Source organism: Arvicanthis niloticus, chromosome 11, assembly GCF_011762505.2.
Source record: "Arvicanthis niloticus isolate mArvNil1 chromosome 11, mArvNil1.pat.X, whole genome shotgun sequence".
Lineage (NCBI taxonomy): Eukaryota > Metazoa > Chordata > Mammalia > Rodentia > Muridae > Arvicanthis > Arvicanthis niloticus.
In genome coordinates this window covers 14,707,541-14,728,868 of record NC_047668.1, presented here as the reverse complement: position 1 = coordinate 14,728,868, position 21,328 = coordinate 14,707,541, and the positions used below count along the sequence as shown (strand labels likewise).

Below are 21,328 nucleotides of genomic sequence, written 5' to 3'. Positions count from 1 at the left end.
GCCCTCATGTGGTAGACCACAACTGTCTATAACTCCAGTTCTAGGGGATCCAGTTCCTCTTATGGCCTCTGCAGGCATCAGCACAGACATACAGGCAAACAAAATACTCATCCACATAAAGTAAAATTAATTAATTTTAAAAAAAAACAATTGGAAATAAATACTTTAGAGTCATGGTAGTATGTTAAAAAATGGGATACATTTCATAATCAAAACTACCTTTCGGTAAATATGTAAGAAATATGTAATCTAGCTCATTATATGAGCAGATGTTCCCCAATGCTATAGCACGTTTCAGTTTCTTGGATTATAATCCAGCTCTAAGTGCAGACACGGACTTTCTAGAACAACAGCGCTCACAGTTCCTCTGGGGGGGGGGGGAGAGAACATGTAGTCCAAACTCATCTTTACAACAGAGGTCCCCACCTACTTTTTAATTTACCAGATGATGCTTTATTACTGTAATATATACATATGTGTACTGTTTAATTACCTTATACCTACCTAGTAAACATTTCTGATTACCTTCTACCTATATAGTAAACACTTACCAAGGTAAAATTAATATAATTTTTAAAATATCATTTTAATAGAACAGAATGACAGGTGACAGGAGGGACTATTTGAATTCCATCTGTGCTCAGAAGTGCTACACCATCTTCATAACAGCCGGCTAGACAGCAAGCAGTAATATTGGTCCCAGGAGTCCCAGGGTCCCATAGGCCAGAGTTGGGATCTTTTGAAAAGTGACCAGAAAAATGCTTTATAGATACTAGTGTGGAGGAATGTCTCACATGATAGGAAACTGGATCAAAAAAATAAAAGTGTGTGTGCAGAACACTGTTTCCTATATGCCCTTCTGCGAGATTCAGCCAAGACTATAACTTCAAAGACTCTTTTGATGGAAAAAAGATGTTTTAATTCTCACATTTTATGACAGTGCTGCAGGATACTTACCGTTGATTGACTGTAAGGCAGGACCTGGATACTGTCTCATAGGAAAAGAAACCCTAGCTTGCTCCTACCATCTGCCCCCCACACTTACTATTTCCAGCCAGGGATGTGGACAGGCAAGAAATGGGTTAAAGGAAAAGATGGTGAGAACCCAGCAAGCACCATCATTAGACCCCACCAGGGTCCCTCACATAAGGCCTGTGACCGGAGGAAGGAATATTCCCATGGTCAGGTGCCTGCTCACCCCAAAGCTGTAATAAAGAACGCAGACCTCCCAGATCTGCAAGGCTGCTTAGGGGAGCTGAAGGGCCAGGGAGAACGAAGTCTGGCTTTCACCCCATTGGGCAAAGACTTAGCCAAAGGAAGTGCCAGGACACTGTGCTGACCCACTTCGAGCCCTTCCTCTCCATTTATCCCCAGCAGAAGAGATACAAAAGCATCACTATGGCGCAAGGGAAAGTTGGAGAAGCATTCTGGAAATTGACATGCAAATAAGCACTCCAAGTACTGGGCTTTGTTCTGAAAATTCCCATCATTGGAAGATGTAAAAACACCAATCAGGAAAGGGGCTGAGCTGGGAAGGACCTGGTAGGTTTATAGTCAGAGTGTCCTCCTTTGAGAGACTGTCTCTGTACCCCATCCCAGCCTGAGCTGGCACAGGTAAAACTAAACTAAACATGTCACCACTGAACAACTAAAAGGACAACAGGCCTGAAAGGAACTGCTCTGGGACAACGACAGTCACCATGCTTGCTTCCTGGTCTCTGAGTCATCCTTGCTGCCACCAAAGCAATAAGAAGTCCAGCCAGGGCTCATAAAGAAAAGCCAAATATTTCACAAGGACAAAAGCAACTGTCTCTCTGACGCTAGCTTTTGCATTCTGAGCAGCTGCCCCAGTCTCCTAGACAAAGGCCAAAGATACTGTCTTCCCCATGCCACTGCTTCTCCATCATCGATGCCTGTGACTAGATGCCAAACTCCCACCTGCAGGCTCTCAGATCCCACAGCACAGTATACTCAGCACTAAGTAGAATCAACATTACTAAAGGGGGTGGGGGCTGACTGCTTAATGGCCCACAGTGAGCTGTAGGACTTCTCTTAGGTGGATTTATTACATACATATGACCCTGAAGAAAAACAGCTTTTACCCACTACAGGCAGTGGGGAATGCTCACTGTGCATAAAGGCAGAGAGGTTGGTGACTCTAGGGTTTGTTAACCAGAGGCTCTGAAAGCTGAACTTGTGGTTAGAGAAACCAGTGAATTAGTGCTGGCTATACTGGAACCCTGCTTCTCTGTAGATGAGAGTCCCTTTATCCCATCAAGATGCCATATGGCCTTATTTTTACCACTGTCTTTTCCCCTCCCAGAACCAACCCTGCTCCTTCCTCCCTGGAGGTGTTCGTGGTCAGGAAAACTGAGCTGAAGAATCCGAGCATAAGTCTTGCTCAGGTTTCATCAACTGTCTGTCGAGGAAATTTACTCAAACCATAATTGACTCCTAGAGAATGAACAACCTCAAAGCTAGCTGTTCATTGGCCTCGTGCTGACCGCCCTGCTGTTGTTTCCTGGTGCCTGTGAGTCCTTCCCTTGAGCTCTGAGCAGCAACCATAGCCTCACAGCAATATCCAGATACAGCTTGGAGGTGGTGGCCTGGTTAGCCCTTCAACACATGGTACCCCTGCCTTTGAACCTCTCAACAGCCTGGTCCTCTGTCGTGGAACGATTCCACTGGGTAGTCAGAGTGAGCTTCAAACCTGTAATCAGGTGTTAACTTTCTCTGACCTTTCTACCCATTCAGGCATTTCATACCCATTTCAAACACATCTGTATGGTATGTTTATCTCCGTATCCCCCTAGTGTGTGTGTACATGTGTACGCACACAAGTGTGTGCACTTGCACATCCATTTATCCTCCTAATATAATACAGACTCAATTATCGGGAGAATTTCTTTCTGTCCCATTCCTGCCTTCTCATTGTGACCTCAGACCTATGACAGGGACTAACACCAGTAGAAACTCAGTCAGGACTTGCTGAGTGGATCAGTTGTGATGTGAATTGTGAGCCTAGTTTAGACTCATGATGGTTTCATCCACAGATTTGAATGGCTTTGACCGTTTTATGGGTATTCCTTGTTTTCCTGAGCAATAGAACTAGAAGAAGAAGATGAGTAGGGAGATAAATATTGGTTAATAGGGAGAAATTGGAGAGAAGTTTTTGTTTTGTTTAGAAAAAAACATAGAAATAACGGGAAAGCAGTCACCAGAGCCGATGACATTCTATCTCTGTGTTTAAAGGCAGGAGAGATGGTTATAAACTTATCCTGAGTCATGATTAATAATTTCATTGACTCCCGTTTCTCCTGTCCATTAGAATCACTGGCTTTGGAAACCGTGTTAACATCTGTGTCTTTATAAGAGTCTGCAATTGACAGGACTTGTTTTCTTAGGCTGTACAGGATGACCAGGTGTCTTACTATGAGATAGCCCTGACTCAAAACCATGTAGAATCTCCGGAAATGTGGCGCAGCACACTTCTGAAGGACAAATGAAGCCTAGAAAGCCCAGTGTCACCATTGTCCTTAGACTGGAGCTAGCTGCCCTTAATCCGATTCTGAATCGCTCATGATCCTGGGAACAGCAGTCATCCTTCCCCTCTTCCCTTCCTGTTGGGAAGCTTTGATTTAAGGCGATGCCTGAGCAGAACAGCTTGGTGCAATGGTGTCATTTGACCCAGATTGTATGTTTTTATGGTCTGAGCCAATTAGTTAAAGTGACTTTGACTATAATAGGGACCTGTGACATTCCTCAATATTATTGCATTAGTCACTCTGGAACAGTTTCCGGCTTGCACTTGGAGTCTGGCTCTGTGCCTTCCTCATGATGATCATTATATGACTGGTGGCTGTCCTATGAAACAATAACCCTTGAGTCCTTGAGAGTAAACTCTGATTTTATTCCAATGAGTCCTTGGTGCCTGATGAACATATGAATCACCTTTATTGTTCTGGTTAATAATAAGGCTTTGATTGTTTGTATCTTTCAAATCTATATTAGGCAAGAGAAGAGTAGGTTAGCAACCCCTACTCTGACCCTGGGGAATGAGGTAATCCTGAAAAAGTCACCTCCCTCCTACTCTCTTTTTCTTGCTCTACTTATAGGGGACTCCTTTAGATCACTGAGCCTTTTAAGTGTGGTGGTAGCTTTATGGAGGCAGTCATGATGGGTTCTTGTCCTGGGCAGTGAGTCCAGCCTCTATCCTAAAACTGAACTGGGCTGGGATGGATCACATTAAATGTATTTGTCTACCTACACAACAGCACTGCAGCAATACTGGTTATGTGCTGCTTGAAAGGGAGACAATGTCTGGCCAACCTCTGGACTCCATCGCTTCAGATATTTCCTAAGACAGTGGCTATAATCCATTTCTGAGCTCCAGTGCACAGCGGACTATGAGAACCTCATAGGTATTTGTTTAACTGATAAGTAATTGAAACACAGCCCACCAGCCTCTATGTCCATTGCCTTGATGGTAACTGTAGTTGCCCTGTCCTTTGGGTCTTTCTCTCTTTGATCCTTGATATTTTTGTATTAATCTCTTGTACTCTCATCTGAAATCTTGCGGAATTTTATTAGTCCAATACCTATATGCTTGTTTGGGGGCAGAATACACCTGACTTAAGAGCTGCAGTTTGGGCCATATGCATGCTACAGGTCAGCAGCATCAAATACATCTGAATGTGTTACAGCTGTGGCCATCATCCCCAAGAACTTTATCACTCCAAACTGAGACACAGGTACCCAACAAACAACTCTGTTTTCCTCTCCACCAAGTCCACTCTGCTGTCTTATATGACCTTGTGATTATAAACCATCTTGGGTTTGGGGGATTTTTCATTGTTCCTTCTGCTGAGTCATGCTCTTCTGCTGGTTCACTCTCCCTTTCTTCACTGTCATTCCTGACACTGTAACCCCCAGCACCTGTCCCTTCTTCTTTATCCTTCAGTATACCCTCAGCTGTCACTTCAGAAGAGACCTCTTTTATATGTTCTTCCATCCATCTGTAATTCTGAGATTTTTACTTCATTCTCTTAATCAGAGCCCTGCTCTATGTATGTGTTACCAACCATGTAAGGAAAGCAATATGAACCTTCAGCGATTTTTTTAAAGTGGGTTTCTGGAGAGGATCAACCGGCAAATGACAGCTCTTGGAAAATCACCTGGAGGAAGAGAAGGCACTAAGGGAGCTTGAAAACCACGGTGAGATTTACATAGATGTAGGGACTGACCAATAACGTCCATGGTCTCTGTCCACTTCCTTCTAATCATAACCAAAACAGAGAAGGGGGGAAAGGAGGGAGAGGGAGAGGGAGAGGGAAAGAGGGAGAGGGAGAGAGGGAGAGGGAGAGGGAGAGGGGGAGAGGGGGAGAGGGGGAGAGAGGGAGAGAGGGAGAGGAGGAGAGAGGGAGAGAGGGAGAGAGGGAGAGAGGGAGAGAGGGAGAGAAGGAGAGAGGGAGAGGGGGAGAGGGGGAGAGAGGGAGAGAGGGAGAGAGGGAGAGAGGGAGAGAGGGAGAGAGGGAGAGAGGGAGAGAGAGGGAGACTAAGCAGAAAAAGGCAGTTTCCTCAATACCAGAAAACAGTCAGGAATGGTAGCATCTAGCCACACCTACCTCTGTAGGCAGTTGCTGAGTGTTGACTTCACTCTGAAATCTAAACTGTTCAGAGCACACCATGCTGTTTCAGGAGCTTTAGAAAAGTGAGTGTCAGCCCTTTAAATGTAAGCATGAGTAGATAGAGTAACTACCATAGAATAGTACTTATTTCATTAAATCTAGAAAATAAACTGAAATCACTCTAAGTCTGTTCCATCTCTCTGCCAGAACCCTCGTGTGTTCCTTTCCATTTCTGTACAGGAAGCCTCAGAAATACACCATGGCAGAGATGCAGAAAGTTAAAGATTTCTAAGTAAATTACAACGAATAAATTAGATTCGGGTTCAAGGCATGCTACACAAGCAACCATAGGGTTTTAGAGTGTGCAGTCATAGACAATGGATCCTCTTTAAAATGGGAAAAATAAAAGTGCTTATCTCAAAGGCTGTTGTGACAACCCAATTAAATGTGGATGTAAATCACCTGGCATTAATCCTAATCCCCTGCCCCTCAAAGCTGGTATTCACCACAATAAAATGGCGATTGAGAAAACTCTAACCAATCACCCAGTGTTTAGGTTTTAAATTATAGTAGTTGCCAATTTTGGAAATACCTGCCTTTGTGGTGATTATATGGTTTTTTTGAGGTAAATGTCCAAATATGTGTTAATTCATGTGTTTTTAGTTGTCTGGACCTGGGATGTTGATTGGATTTTAGAATATACAGAACCAGCAGCCAGCTTGTCAGCACAGACATATGTCATGGCTGTAAAGGAGCGTGCCTCCTTCCCTTCTTTTTCTTCTGTTTTCTCAGCACACCAAATTCTTGGTTTGTATAACTTATCTCTCATCATGTGCCTAATTACAGCGTATTTTCCTTGTCCCTCTTAGTGCTTTAACTTTTCAGCCATCTCTCTTTCCCTCTCCTTACTCTGTCTTCTTTTTTTATTATTAAATTTTCTTTTATTTTTAACATTTGCATTTTCTCATGGTACATTTATTATTCCCCATTATCTGGCAAAACCATGGACTAAAATTCTCTTTCTGCATTTATCAAGTTCACGGTAGCTATGTAGCCCTGAACTATATCAGCCTAGAAGTCTTTTCTCTAATGTTTCTGATGGTACCACCACCACAGTGTTAGGGCAGTACGTATCAATCTCGAGAACAAATTGTGCCATGATAGAGTTGGTTGGTTTCTAATATTAGTCAGGGCTGCACTTAACTACATAACAGTGTGTGCTGCTCAGAATTAACTTGGATTTAGCACACCTTACCCTCATGTACATTTCGACAATTCCAACAATTCCAACAATCTCGAGAAGTTTGGTGATACATACATTATTCCCTTCACCTTGTAAAGGGGATAGATGGAAAAACAAAACAACAAATACCCACATGCTGTACCTAAGACTATAGGTCTACACAGGCTTCCTAATGTCATGAGATCCGCCCAGCCCCTACACCACACTACTGCTTTCCCTGTTTTGGTTCTGCCCCAAAGATACCACTTTTGTTTTTTCTAGGATAGAATTTTCTATTTTGGGAGCCAGCTGACTACTAAGCATCATCACCCTTTGCCAGTCTCTCATCTATTCAGTGATCTTAAAAGTGGGTGTCAGGAATCAACCTGCAGAGATGTTAGCATCGACGACTAAAAACTGTCACATAGTAGGTCTTAGCATGTGCCAACCTACATGATTTACATGGATTTTACATGGATTGGTTCATATACTCTACTCCAATATGTACACATTAGAGTGTGTGTGTATGTGTGTGTGTCACATGTATTCATATACACATGTGTGTTTGTTCATGTGTTAGGCAGTGCATGAAGCCCAGAGGTTGATGTTGAGTACCTTCCTCTATAAGTTGTGGCCTTGTTTTTTGAGACAGGGTCTCTCACTAAATGTGAAATTCACCATTTCATCTAGACTGCCTGGCCCACAGCCCCAGGGATCCTTCTGTCTCCACTCTAAGATTACAGGCATGTGTCTGCCTTTTATGTAGGTGCTGAGGGTCAAGACTGAACTAAAGTCTGCATGCCTGAGTGCAAGCACTCACTTCACCAACAGAGCAGTCTCCCTGCCCCGAGTTCTTTAAAGACACACAAATGGCTACCACCTCTACCAAATATACCAAAACTGTCTTGCAGAGAATGCACTTACCTATTGGAAAGGAAAGGAAGTAGGGTCTTATGGAGATTAAAATAAAATGGGAATTGAACCAATAAATCTGATTGCTAAGTTCATCCCTCCTCTTTAACTGGTCACCAGGGTGTATAGCATTTTCCTTTCTGATGAGCCGGCCTCAAACTAGTGTCAAGCTGGGGCCATTACAGAAATAAATCTCTATGTCACAATGATTGTCTCATTCTTTGCCTTCTTCTCTTTGTCTTCTTTCCCTTGGAAGGCACAATCCCCCCACCCCCAAGCTTCAGGTAAAACCTCCTTGTAAAGTCCTCTTAGTTATCCATATCAGGTGTCAGGCATAATCACCAGGTCACTCCAGAGATAGGGACTGTTACAGGGACAAGAAAATAAAGGAAGGTTCATATAGAAATTATCTTCATTAAAGAGGAAAACCAAATATAAATCCCTCTGAAGCAATCTATTATTATTATTATTATTATTTATATTATAAACAACTAAATAAAATAATAATAAATAAAGAGATAAAGGCTGGCTTCTGAGTTCACTGAAAACTTTTCCTTTGGTTTTGAGTTCCTCTCCTCTGGAGTCTCCTGAGAGTATAAGCCTATAATTTTAATTATGTCTTGGCATCTTCATGAAGCAGATAGGCTACTCAGGTAGTATTTATTACTGTTAGGAAGGATAGTTATGAATATGCTCCACAAATTCCAGCTGCAGTGAACTGCAATGGGCCTTTCTCAAGGACAGAAGGGGTGGGCTGGGACACACACAGTAGAAAAGTTGCTCATTAAGGAAAGGCTTGTTATCCGGGAACGTATAATTAAGGTGATGGTCCCAGCTTCTGTGACAGCCAACACTTGGGTAGTTGTTTGATTGCTGCATGGGTCAGGGATCAGCTCCTGCTACAAGATGTAGGCACATTAGTGTGTTAGTGAACAGGTTAGGAAGTAAATTACAGCTGCCTTTCTCGCACACATTACTGTCGCTCTTCATTGTTTTGTTTTTACTGTACATCAGCAGGACTGTGGCTTCTGAAGACTCCGTGTGACAGGTTAGGCATTTTATCCTTTGAGTAAACAGTAATCATGGTGTGAAGAAAGTGGGGCATTGGAGAATTTTTTTCTATTCTTTGAGAATTCCACTCTTCTTTTTAGTTTGCTCCAAGGGCTCACTGGGGATACATATATTAAGCCCTTTAAATAGTTCATAATAAATCTTTGTCTCAGGCTGATTCTGACAGTTTTTTAAAGAGTCTTTTAAGAGAGAATCCTCAATCATTTGTTAATCCATGGGGTGATCTTCAGACTTCAGGAAAAAAAAAATAACAGCCCAGGCTCTTGGGTAGTGAAAATACAATGGTGGAAATATATATATAAATAAATACGGAAAAATCCCAAGAATATCACCTTGCTGAGATTCCATATTCTGCATGTGTCTAAATGTTTGTTCTCCAACACGCTAAAAGAGAAAGGAAAATAATTGTCAGAATAGCAAGAGTTTGTATTGCTAATTTTATGTTTTAAGATTACATGCATCTAAAACACCAGACTTCAAACTGTCTAGGACAAAAATATATTTCTTAGAATAAATTCTTTTGATGGAAAGATCACTTCTTTTTTTTATATATCACCTCTGTCTTGCCTTCTTCTGTCTCTGTCTCTGTCTCTCTGTCTCTGTCTGTGTGTGTGTGTGTGTATGTGTGTGTGTATATGTGTGTGTGTATGTATGTGTGTGTGTGCAGAGACAGAATTATTTTGCCTGCTCAAGGTGCAACATTCCACTCTCAGAAAATGAACTGTAGATGCTAGTTATTGGTATCAATAATTACATTGAAGCTTTGTAGGGTAAGACACAGCATCCAAATAGAGACTTCCTAGGCCTGCATCACCAGTGTATTTACATAGTTTAACTTCCCCTATAGAGAGATATGAGCTGGTTCACCAAGAACACCAGGTGTTCATAATTTTCAAATATAACATGAATTTAGCATGCACAATTTTAACACACAAAAGAAACATGTACATTTGCCAGGCGAAAATAAGGCACTATTATTTCTCATGTAAATGGTGAACATCACCAATCATTATAATCCTTACATAGTATTTGTACAGTGAATCCAAAACATTTCACAGGCTCTCTGCAGCAGAAAAGCATACTTGGTCTCAAGTGTTTTACATGTAAATAACCGATCCTTTTAGAAACCCTTTTCTAGGTTCATTTAGCTGTGCTTGTAACTGGACTGGTTCACAAGGAAACAGGCAGACGCCATGGCAGGGCCATTTTCTCCATGTATATCATCAAATCCATATATCCATTCCAAAATTCAGTTCTAAAAAAATAACAGAACTTTACTAATGACATGCAAATGGAGTTTGTTAGCAAGAAAGGAAAGAATGCAATGGAGTAGTGGGTGAAGGACAGCCTACTGTTACACACAGATTCATTCCCAAGTAAGGTCAAATAATTGAAGACCTGGAACAAGGGTAGCCATAAATATCTGGAGCCCCTGCAGTTGAGGGAATTAAGCATGAAACAATTATAAACAATGCAGAGAGAGTATCCAGCTCTCAGGCAACAGGGAATGTGTGGTAGCAGCTTTGAAAATAGTTATTTAACATCATAATATATACAGTTGAGTGTCAGAAGTCCACTGATAAGATGCTGAAATGTTGATGGTAAGTTTATATTTAAGTTAATTTCATATATTACATACATGAATTGTGTGTATCATTAGAAAGCTCTATTTGAAAAGATCACCCTGTCTTATGAAACAGGAAAAAAAAACTGTAGTAATTAATATCAACAAATTTGCTTTCCCCCCAGTTTGAGAACAGGCAGTTTTTATCCCCATTTCCCTCATGACTGGTAGCAATGGCCTTTATCTTTTTTAATTGAGGAAGAGAAGGCAATTCCATGGCAGGTCTAACTGCAAGCTATGTAAATGGACTCGTTAAAAAATGACTGCTTTTTTATCCCCACCACTTGGGAAGATTATGCATAGCCTTGAAGAAAATACACAAATGACCTGACGTGGAGTTCAGATATGGAAATTGTGCCCACACATACATTAGCAGGTGAAGACAATGATGGTGAGACCCTGACCTCCTCACAACAAAAGGAGAGCAATTTCTGGAAGACTGGAAGGCTTTAGGTTGGGAGATGGAACCCTGGTCATCGAAACTTATTGGGATCATGAGACAGGAGAACTTGTTTAATTAAAGATGTCCTAAATAGATATTCATTAGCAAAATAAGAGATAAAGATAATTATTGAGTTATCTCCAGTTTCTGGCTTCTCTAAGTTATTACCAAGTAAAATAATGCTACTAAGACTCTTCCCCAATAAATAACTTCCAATTCCTCAGTGATGATAGATTTGATACAGTACCCCCAACTAAAAACATCTCAAAAGTAACCATTTCAAGATGCTTGAGGATACAGAGATGATATAACCAACAAACTCCAGCCACCCACACCCAGATTCCTTCTAAAGGAACAGATCAGTAAATTAGCAGAAGATGCAATTCCTTCCAGGAATGGTGATGACACACACACACACACACACACACACGGGAGGGGGGGGGATAAAAGTATACCATTGTGCTAGGCCTCATTCTTGAGAGGATAAATCTGAAGAAGCCCCTCATACCCAATTACTCTTAAGTCCTCCACTGTAGCTTGTTGTCGCCATTCCCTACAGTGAAAAGGCTCTGAACTCTCAACATTTACTCCATCATGGAAGCTAATGGAGCCTGGGCCTGTCTTCTAAACAACCCCCCCTCCCCCACTGAGCACATCACTGCAGTCATCCAAAACCTTCTTCTAGGCAGAGGGTAGCCTAACAAGCAAGTGAAAACACAGGATTACCAGTTCAATTTGAAGCATATGCAATTTTGAATCGTCCCTAAAAAATCACTTATTGTTTATCCAAAAATATCCAAATTTATAGGGTGCCCTGGATTTTCTCTAGAAATTCTAATTAGAAGCAAGCTTTCCTGTCACCTCCAGCCTTCCCACAAGCACCATTCCTTTTAGCCCTCACTGAGCCCCACTCCTCTCTAGGCCACACTGTTGAACCATAGCAGTGTTCTGACTAGCTCAGTTTAGTTGCTCTTATGCAAAAGAGGAGTGGTCCTATTTGCTTTCTGCTGCCATTTCCACACCATTTTGCCTAAATTGCAAAAGCATCAAAAATTGCTCTTTAAAAAAAATAAATAATAATAATGGGGCAAGAGAGATGACCCAGTGATTAAGAGGGACCCTGAGTTCCAGTCCTAGCCTCTATTTCAGGCGCAACCACCTGTAACTCCAGCTGCAAGGGATTCCGTGCCCTCTTCCAGGATCCTCAGGTACCAGGCCCCAGTGTGATGCACACACATATATGCAGGTATTCACAAATGCACATAAATTTTTTTTTTAAGCAAATAGCATTCTGTCCCTGTTCTCAGTGCAGCTGTCTGTCAACACCCGTATCTCTCTCTCCCTGACACAGTTCAGAGGCACAGCTCCTGTTCTTCATACCTCCGACCACAAGGTGGCAGCATGCCAGAATCAGAGTTTATGGCGGGATCTAGTAAACACAAAGTTTCTTGACCTGAAGAATCATCGACTCACCTCGAGTTTGAATATTATCTGGGCTTCATTTTCCATATTTACAAAAAAAAACTGTTAAAAGAGAAACTGAGGGAAACTTATGGAGGAAAAACATACATATAAGTCTTAAACTGTATCAGTACCGATAAACACCATAAGCTAAGTGGGAGAAAATGGCAAACAAGTAGGGAGATATTGTCAAGAAATGTGACAGAGTTAATAACCTTAATATACTCAAGGATCTCATTCAAACTGAAAACCAAAATACTAAACGCCCAATTAGAAACTAGAGAACATAAATATATGACTGACTGAAAACATTCAAATGGCCAATAAATATGTATTAAAACGTAACTCAGCCTCACTAAAAATAGAAATGCAAATTAAACATGTAAGATGTTTTTGCGTATGGCTTATCAGCAAGCTCCCCATAAGTATCTTCTTCTGTATCTCGCTCATCTGGTCTTTCTTATCAAATAAGGACACATCTTTTAAGATGACTATCACCATACACAGCATCGAACATGGCTGAGAAGCATACCAAGTGACACGGGACAACTTCTCAGGCAGTCGGTTTGTCTAGACCTATTAAGAGCCTAAAAATCAGTCCCTGCCCTTTAGGCTAGTAGGATTCTTTCAAGGGATCTACCCTAAGAACAACAGCAAAGCTGTAAGATTGATGTTGAAGAAATATTGCATAACTACTAAAAAATGGTGGGTCTTTTTTATTTTTAAAATGATGTGATGACAAGAACAAATGAAGGTACTATAATGTTCTCTTAAAAATGTTTGTTTTACAACTGGTCCCTAGAGTCCCTGGATCCATTTGCTGTCTTAACATTGTCTAATAACATGAAAACCATTACCTCATAGTACTGTAGAACAAACACAGATGTAATCATTATTTTTCTGTGGGACAAGGTCTCACTATGTAGGCCAGGCTAGCCCCTAACTTGTAGCAATTCTTCTACCATGGTCACTGCATCATCTTAGTATTTATTTTCTGTTGATACCCATTGGTTTCCCAAATGGTCTATCACAGCCAACTTCTCATCCGACTTCTTCAATCCCTCACCAGCCTTCGCTTGACGGACAGTACGATGCACAGCCTTCCCAGAGCACTCACCACTCTCCCTTCCTGATCCTTCTTTCTTCATCCTGCTCATCCTCCCATCTCTCCTTCTCCCATCTCAGAAGTTCACTTCTTTCTCTGTACTGATTAGATATCTCTTGGCTTTAAGGTTTTTTCAGCTGGGATTTCCAACACACACAGCTCTAAGCTATAGTGGCATAATCAGTACACATGCAGGCCCTTTATTTTTAACACCAAAATTCACCAATGAGAGAAGATCGCTTGACTCAGTCCTTTCCCACTCTTTCGGTCGAAGCTGTTTTCTCAGAATATCTCCAGTGGGAACACCTAAGAGCCATTGAATGCTTCAGTCATGTCCACAAGATCTTCCCTTGCTTCTGACCCAGGAAGTCCTCCACTGAAGACGAGAACTTCATCATAACTTTATAACTTTGAACAAATATTCAGAAGTAACACATCTCAAATGCCATGTGTGCATGTGGTGTGTGTATGACATTCCCACTATTAGGGTCATTAGATAACTAATATAACTGAAAAAGTAGCAAGCTATAGCAAAATATTTGATGTATACATACATGTATTTACAACATTAATATTGCCTTTGTGGAGCTAAATGATAAGCAAAGGCAAAACATTCCAGTGCAGGGAGGAGAGAGCAACCTTTGAAAATCTAAAAGGTGTGCTCCTAACCCATGTGCTTGGACAGGGGAGTGATGTCCTGGCTGCCAGTGGTTTGGTCCACTCCCTGACCTTGCATCTGCTGAGATGAAGCTGCTCCCACCTCAAAGCACAATTGTCCTCACCAGCTTTTGGGAGAGGGAAGGCAGAGGGCAGCTGCATGTCTCCTGCTGCTTTCTACAGGCTTCTCTAGATACCTCCATTTTAAAATACAGAGCCTGACCAACATCTGTGCCTGAGATGGGGACTTGGCCAGAATGCTAAGAAGATAAACATGGTAGTTCAACTGGGTACTGGTTACCAGTTACCACTCCATGAGTAGGCTGCACAGAAGATTCATGTATATAAAATAGTATATTAAAGTAAACTTACAAAAGCAGAGAGCAATCACTGCAACTATAATTTTTTCTTCTTCTTTGGGAATTCTAATTTTAAAAGCATTAAAGGAGACAGCTGCTCATGCTGTGATATGCACTAAACAGCCTGAAGGATAAAAAAAATATATTTGTAGCTCATAATAACTATTGACCTTTCTGATATACAATGTTCCCTGCGTTAGCTATTCGGTTCTATCAACAGTGAAGATTGAACATGACTTTTTAATAGAAAACATGGGGTTTGGGCTGCCTTCACAAAGGTGTTTATGTATTATTTTGTATCGTACTACAAAGACTGAGTTCAGATGCCCTTTGTCTGGTATCAGAGGTGTTGTAAGGAAAGGGGGAACAGAGAAGGAAGTGTAAAGAGAGGGAAGGAAATACAGGAATGAAGAGAAAGAAGGCAGCGCGTGCTAGCGAGGATCTTTTATATGAAGAATTGGCTCGTAACCCTTTTATTGCGGTGATAAAAGCATGGCCACACTCGATCCCATACACAGTATTCGTAATGGAACCCACGCTGTGTCCCAGGAGGACGTGCTATATTTTTCTTCCAGAATAGATCCCTCAAGTGGCAACATTTATAGGAAGTTCCTAGGAAGATTTAAAACACTGGCTTGCAGTATCGGTGCCGTGTGTGTCCTTTGGCATGCACAGGCATTACAGTTTGGGTCACAGTGGCTATCACGTTCTCTCTAAGGTGATCATCACAATACCTGGCATTTGCTTTGAACCCTCCCGCCCAGTAGTTGTGTATAGAAACACCCACTGGTAGCAGCTTGTCGCTGACACTGTATATTTTCTCAGAGAGGTATCAACCAAACAACAACTGATAGCCACCAGCAACTGCCCACGTGTTCTCTCAGAGGACAGCCTCAAGCAGCAGCCCTGCCAGACACACGGAACCTGAAAAGCTACCCAATGTTAGGATCCCATCCCCAGTCAGGCTAGAGAGTGCCAGGGATCCTGACAGGTGGCAGGGGTTGGCAGGCTAAGACTTAACTCTCTTTCAATCTCTCTGTCTCTCAGTCTGTCTTTCTCCCCCGCCCCCACTACTTTTAATGTTACTTTAAAAAGACTTTATTATTGAACCACAGTTATTTCATAGTTCTCCTCTGGAGTTTCCATTAATGGTTTGCAAGTTTCTGAACAAAGCTGCAGGATCACAGGAGTTGGAGCAGGAAATGGCCCTAGTGAGATGGACATAAACGGGACATGCTTTAACCCAAGCTGGAGTAAGTGCCCCAGTGGACAAGAGGTCACTGAGCCAGGAAGATACCTACCACTGCACTGCCTGTGAGGGAAAGGACATTCCAGAGCACAGAAAACAGAAGACACTGACTAGCCTTGCCACCAGGGCCACCAATTCCACTGTGGTATCTTAAGGGCTGTAGTACCAGGACATGGCAAAGACGAGCCTATGGGATGAAAACAACTCTCAAAAGACAAAGTATTCTCTACCTGAAGATGGAGCCAGTCCTCTCTTACTAGTGAAATGGATAAGCACAGGGAGAAGAAACCTCGATTCCCTCCCTTACAGTGTTCTTAGCTTGGGAGAGTGGCAGGGGCAAGTGGGAATTCTTGAAAGACAGCAGGTGAGAATGCTACCTTGTCTCGGCACAGGCAACCTGGAGGGGTGGGCAGGACTGGAAAGACAATCCCACCTTGGGACATTTCATAGTCATAGTCCTATGGTTAGAACCTTTTGAAAATTACCAACTTTAAAAGAACTGAGCACTTAGGCTGGAGAGATGGCTCAGTGGTTAAGAGCACTGACTGCTCTTCCAAAGGTCCTGAGTTCAATTCCCAGCAACCACATGGTGGCTCACATCCATCTGTAATGAGATCTGATGCTCTCTTCTGGTGTGTCTGAAGACAGCTACAGTGTACTCATATAAATAACATTAAAAAAAAAAAAACTGAACACTTGAACCTCTCCTCATTAAATCAATATTGCAGTTCAAAGCTCCTACCCATGCAAGTTTGCCAGCTACCAACTTGCACGCACTCTTTCCCACTGTTGCACAAGTGTAACCCATATCCTTGGTTCTCTTGTAGCACAACAAAGCTAGGGTTTTCCCAGAAAGGTCTGACATGGATAGCACAGCTACTAAGAATGCAGATGTCCTACATTGAAAGCTTGAAAAAGGCAAAGCTGCCTCGTGTAGCTGCTGGGAGTGAGGTGCCCAGGAACACCTCGTCCCAGTATGTGGAAGCCGGAGTACAGTCATCCGCAGGCACCCCGGGGCTAGATGGTCCACTTCCAAGGTTATTAATGTGACTCTTGCTACAGTGGCCTCTCCAGAGAACTTTCTGAGTTTGTCATATCTCACTGGTCTCCATCAGGATGACTCAAGAAAGAGGAAGAACAAGCTAGTCACACACTATCCAATACTTTATATACTGTTTAGTAAAAGGAAGTCACAGGGTCCTGCCCACACTCACTCAAGGAAACAGGAAGTGGCACCGCCTTTGAAAATAGGACCTCTGAGGAATCTGCAACAACTTACAGCTACCAAAATTTTCATCTGGAATAAATATAAAATCTGCCATAACAATTTTATGATTTTAAAAGATTCATGCTTGGCCTGCCATTCATACAGTAGGTTGGGGAGGTTTTATAAGTCACTATTTAATGAATATTTGCTATTAAATATAATATATATCTTCAGCCATATAAATAAACATGTAACATATCCAAAGCAATGATTATATGTATACATACATACACATATAATGAACCATGCTGGGTGTCATATTTTCTATCACTTGAGGACAAACTGTACTTTCTGCAGTTTAAAAAAAAAAATCCCCAATTACAAAATGATTTATATCTCTGAAGACTGAAAGTCAGGGGGGGGGGTTCACCTTGTCTTTTAAAACCCAGGTTAGGAGAACAGCCACTTTCTGAACTGGTATCAGTCACTGTGGCAAAAGGACAGAGACTGCAGAGCATCCAGACTACGGCCTGTAAATGAGGTGACTTTTATGACATCTCATTGTCTGAACGAAGACATGAGCATCAGCCCCAAGGAGCTTTGAAAGTATAGTTTGTCCTCAAGTGGTAGAAAATAATTTTTACATGTTCTCAAATGCATACTAACTGCTCTACCACTTCCTAGAAGGGTCTTGAGAATTTCCAGATTTGGGTACCTGTGGGGGTTCTAGAACCAATCTTGCATGGAGACCCAGGAATGGCTCTATTTAATTCCATATCATAAAGACTTAGCCAAACTATACTTCTCTTGTACAAAGAAATATTGTATTGTTGAGAAGCAACACTTCTTTAAACTTAACTCTCTCTCTCTCTCTCTCTCTCTCTCTCTCTCTCTCTCTCTCTCTTTTTCTTTTTTTCTCTGCATGCATCGGGATTTGGAGGGTTCAGATGGCTAGACCTGCACTGAAACCTTTGGCTCCATATAAACAAGGGCCCCGTCAGTGCTTTACCCATGTCCTTGTGGAGTCCCCACAGCAGATATTAACAGTATTCAGAAAGTACCTGGCCCTCATTCCCATCCTGGAAAACCTATATTCATCTCAACACCTGCTGCCTCCTCCACCTAGCTCCTGTCCCTAGGAGGATTTGAGGGGTACACAGTCCACACTTAATGGGGTCACCAGCAGATGAATGATAACTGAAGTCTCATTGCGATTACAGCACATGCCAATGTTCTGACTTTGGTTATGAATTTCCTGTAAATTTTATTTAAAAAAAAAAATCAAAATGGATATTTCAAGAACTGCAGCAATATAAACTTATTTAAAAGTCGAGGGGATAGAACGGTTGCTCAGTGGTTAGGAAGAACATGTACCTCCTATAGAGAGGGAAGATCTAACTTTGGTTTCTAGGACCTGCATTAAATGGCTCACAACTGCCTGTAACTCCACCTTTAGGGGTCCAATGACTCTGACCTCCGTGAACGCTGAACTCATACACACACGCACACACATGCACGAACACACGCCCATGCACACACATGCTCATGATTTTTTTTCAAGAGTTGAGACTCCTGAAACTTATCAAAGCAAAGTAGTGTATATGTCTATATTTTGATTTAGCTTTTCATCATGTCGGTCTTGTTTTTATGTTTTCATCTTTTAGCTTATATTTATTTTGTGGGCTACAGAGTGGACATGACCCAGATGTGACCCCCTCCGTGCAGCTTTAAAGCTGGAATCCCAAAATTAATCAGAGCACGAGGCAGTAGTGGCCGGTCTCTGAGAGTTGACAGGAGTGTATTCTATATCTAGAAAGCACTCGAAAATATTTCTTAGACATGAGATAGAGCCACTGTGTCTAGAGAATGCAGATCTCAAGTGGACTTCTCCCACCACTCCCTCCTTCCCTCTGCACAACCACAACACCACACAGTCACTGTGCCTCCTCCCCCAGTGCCGCCCCCCTCCTACCTGGACTTTCACCTGAGACATTCTCTTAAAAAGGTGTTCATCTGAGGTGGCTGCCCTTGCCTGTCACATTGCAAGTAAAGCCTCTTATCACAGGAAAGACACCACTGTCACAATTGTGATAAACTATTTGCTACCCCATAGGAAGCCTGGCCATGGGGGGGGTTGATCTGAGTAAGTTGGTCACCTGTCTCACTGAAAGGTGGAACATGGCAGGCTCCTTCTGCTCCTGTGCCCAGAGCTAGGAAGCTATAGGCAGTTGAAGTAAAAGTCACGATCTCGAAAAGAAGTTCTCACTGCCCCACCTACGACTCATTGACTCCTCGGTCCCCTTGCTCTTGAAGTAAAATATGATGGTTAATTTAGATTCTAAATCTCGGCTTCAGTGGGGCAGAACCTGACCTTAGCATTCCTTACACACCAGTTATCCCCAGTGTAATTAACATTACCCTGCATGTTTAGGCAATTACCACTGTAACATGAGGTGGATGCTCTACTCCTGCCTCAGCTAGAACATGACACGGTGTTTGCTGCACAGCTCATGCAAAGCTGTGTTTTCACCCAGCTGGAAGCCCCCTTACTGCAATTTCTCCTATACACTCTTGAGTGTTTCACTGTGCAGTTCTTGTTCTGAAAGCAGCGAGTATTTCTCAGCGTGCCTGAGTGAACTTCTCTTCTATAGTAAGGGGCTTCCTTCCTGGCTGGGTGAGGATATCCAGAACCCTACCCCTAAAGCCCTGGAGACATATTTCTCTTCTCTGAGAAGTCTCTTTATTTCTGTTCCCTCTGCTATTGCAAACACAATCTTGCTGAACAGAGCTAAATTTTTAAAAGCTGAGCTTGTGCTGTGGATTTTGATGGCTTCACGTTAGTTCAAGTCTCTGAGGACCAGTGTCAATAAATGTGTGAGGGACAACAGTAGATGGGCGTACTTTTCCATTTCCAGCAGGATAAAAAACTGCTATAAATTAAGTCTAACCTTAAATGTATAATCTGTCCTTGGGAGAAAGGGGGGGGGGGGGAAGGATATAGCATCTTCAAGCTCTCGGCATCCCTTACGAGAAAAAAAAAAAAATTGGTTCTAAGGGTCTCTGATCTTGTGTTTTAGTGAAATAGAACTGCACGGCTGACTGACAGTTCTGATCTAAAGCATTTACGTTTAAGTTTTGATCTCTCTGCTTTTGATTAAAACTAATGAGCTCATTTAATTCAAAATGGGAATCTCTGATAAGAGAAATAAGGTTGATGTGATTGGATTAGAGGGGCAAATTAAACTCTTAGAGCAGAAGTTTGTGCTTATATAGTGTATTAAAAAGCTGTTGGCGTATTATGGCGTGTTAGATGATGAGAAAAATTTCATAGTAATTCATATTTAATCAGAAGAAATGAAAGTACTAAATATAACATGGCTCTGCTTTTCCCTCGAGTGATAAAAAGCTGTACATTTAAAATGACATCAGATCCGTGCTCTCTAAAACAAAAAAAGAAAGCCGTGGGAGAGGCACACAGGAAAGGGGCAGTTGTCCGACGTCTTGCACCCCAGAGTAGAAGTGCTACAAATGTAGGAAATTGAGACTTACCAGGCTTTGAGTGACATGGTAAGTCCCCTAGGCCACAGTGCCTGTGATTACGGTGGCCACACCTTTCTGCCATCCAAGCATCAATCACATCTAATATAAAAAGCAGAGATTACTTATTCTTTAAAATTTACAAATAGCAGGCCACAATTTGAAGTTTTTCCAATTTTTAATCTCATTTATAGTCGTTTCGTCCTCTGATTCTCACAGTTTGTTTCTTTTCCTCCTTCCTTCCTTTTTTTTTAAATTTGTTTTTGTTTTTGTCTCTTGAGACAGGGTCTTACTATGCAGGCTTAGCCAGCCTGGCACTCAATATGTAAGCAGGCTGGCCTTGAACTCATAGAGATTTGCTTGCCTCTGCCTCCCAGGATTCATGTGTGCCCAGCCTCTCACAGCTCCTTATTACATGGTTTTGTTGGTTTGTTTGTTTTGTTCTGTTATTGTTGTTGTTGCTTAACCTCTATTCCAGAAAAAAAAGAAAAGAAAAAATAGTGTTAGATTAAAGCTAGTAAAAAAAAAAAAATACAGTTTGTTGAGGGACTTTATGCTTTTTAACTTTCAAATAAGAAAAAAAAATTAATATCTAAGCAGAAAAAATTAGAATATTTATTAGTATCAAATCCCAAAATTTAATTTATTTACAGAAAAATACTTCAATCTATAAATTTTCTTCAAAACTCTCCTTAAAAGGAAATTGACTTCTATAGCCCTCTGGCCATTGCTTGGATAAAGATCAGCCTATGGCCACCCGCCACTTGAGTTACACAGGTAAATACATTCTACTCAGTCTAGAAGCATTTCCTGGGAAAAGGTGACTACGCTGTGTAAGATAGAAAATGTCCTGTA

General features: G+C 41.8%; 1 protein-coding gene across 6 annotated transcripts in view; it reads left to right on the top strand.

Moving 5' to 3' along the window:
- Positions 1–21,328, top strand: part of Npas3 (neuronal PAS domain protein 3) — an 807,361-nt gene that overhangs the window by 715,121 nt on the left and 70,912 nt on the right. The gene's annotated exons all lie outside the window — the stretch shown is intronic.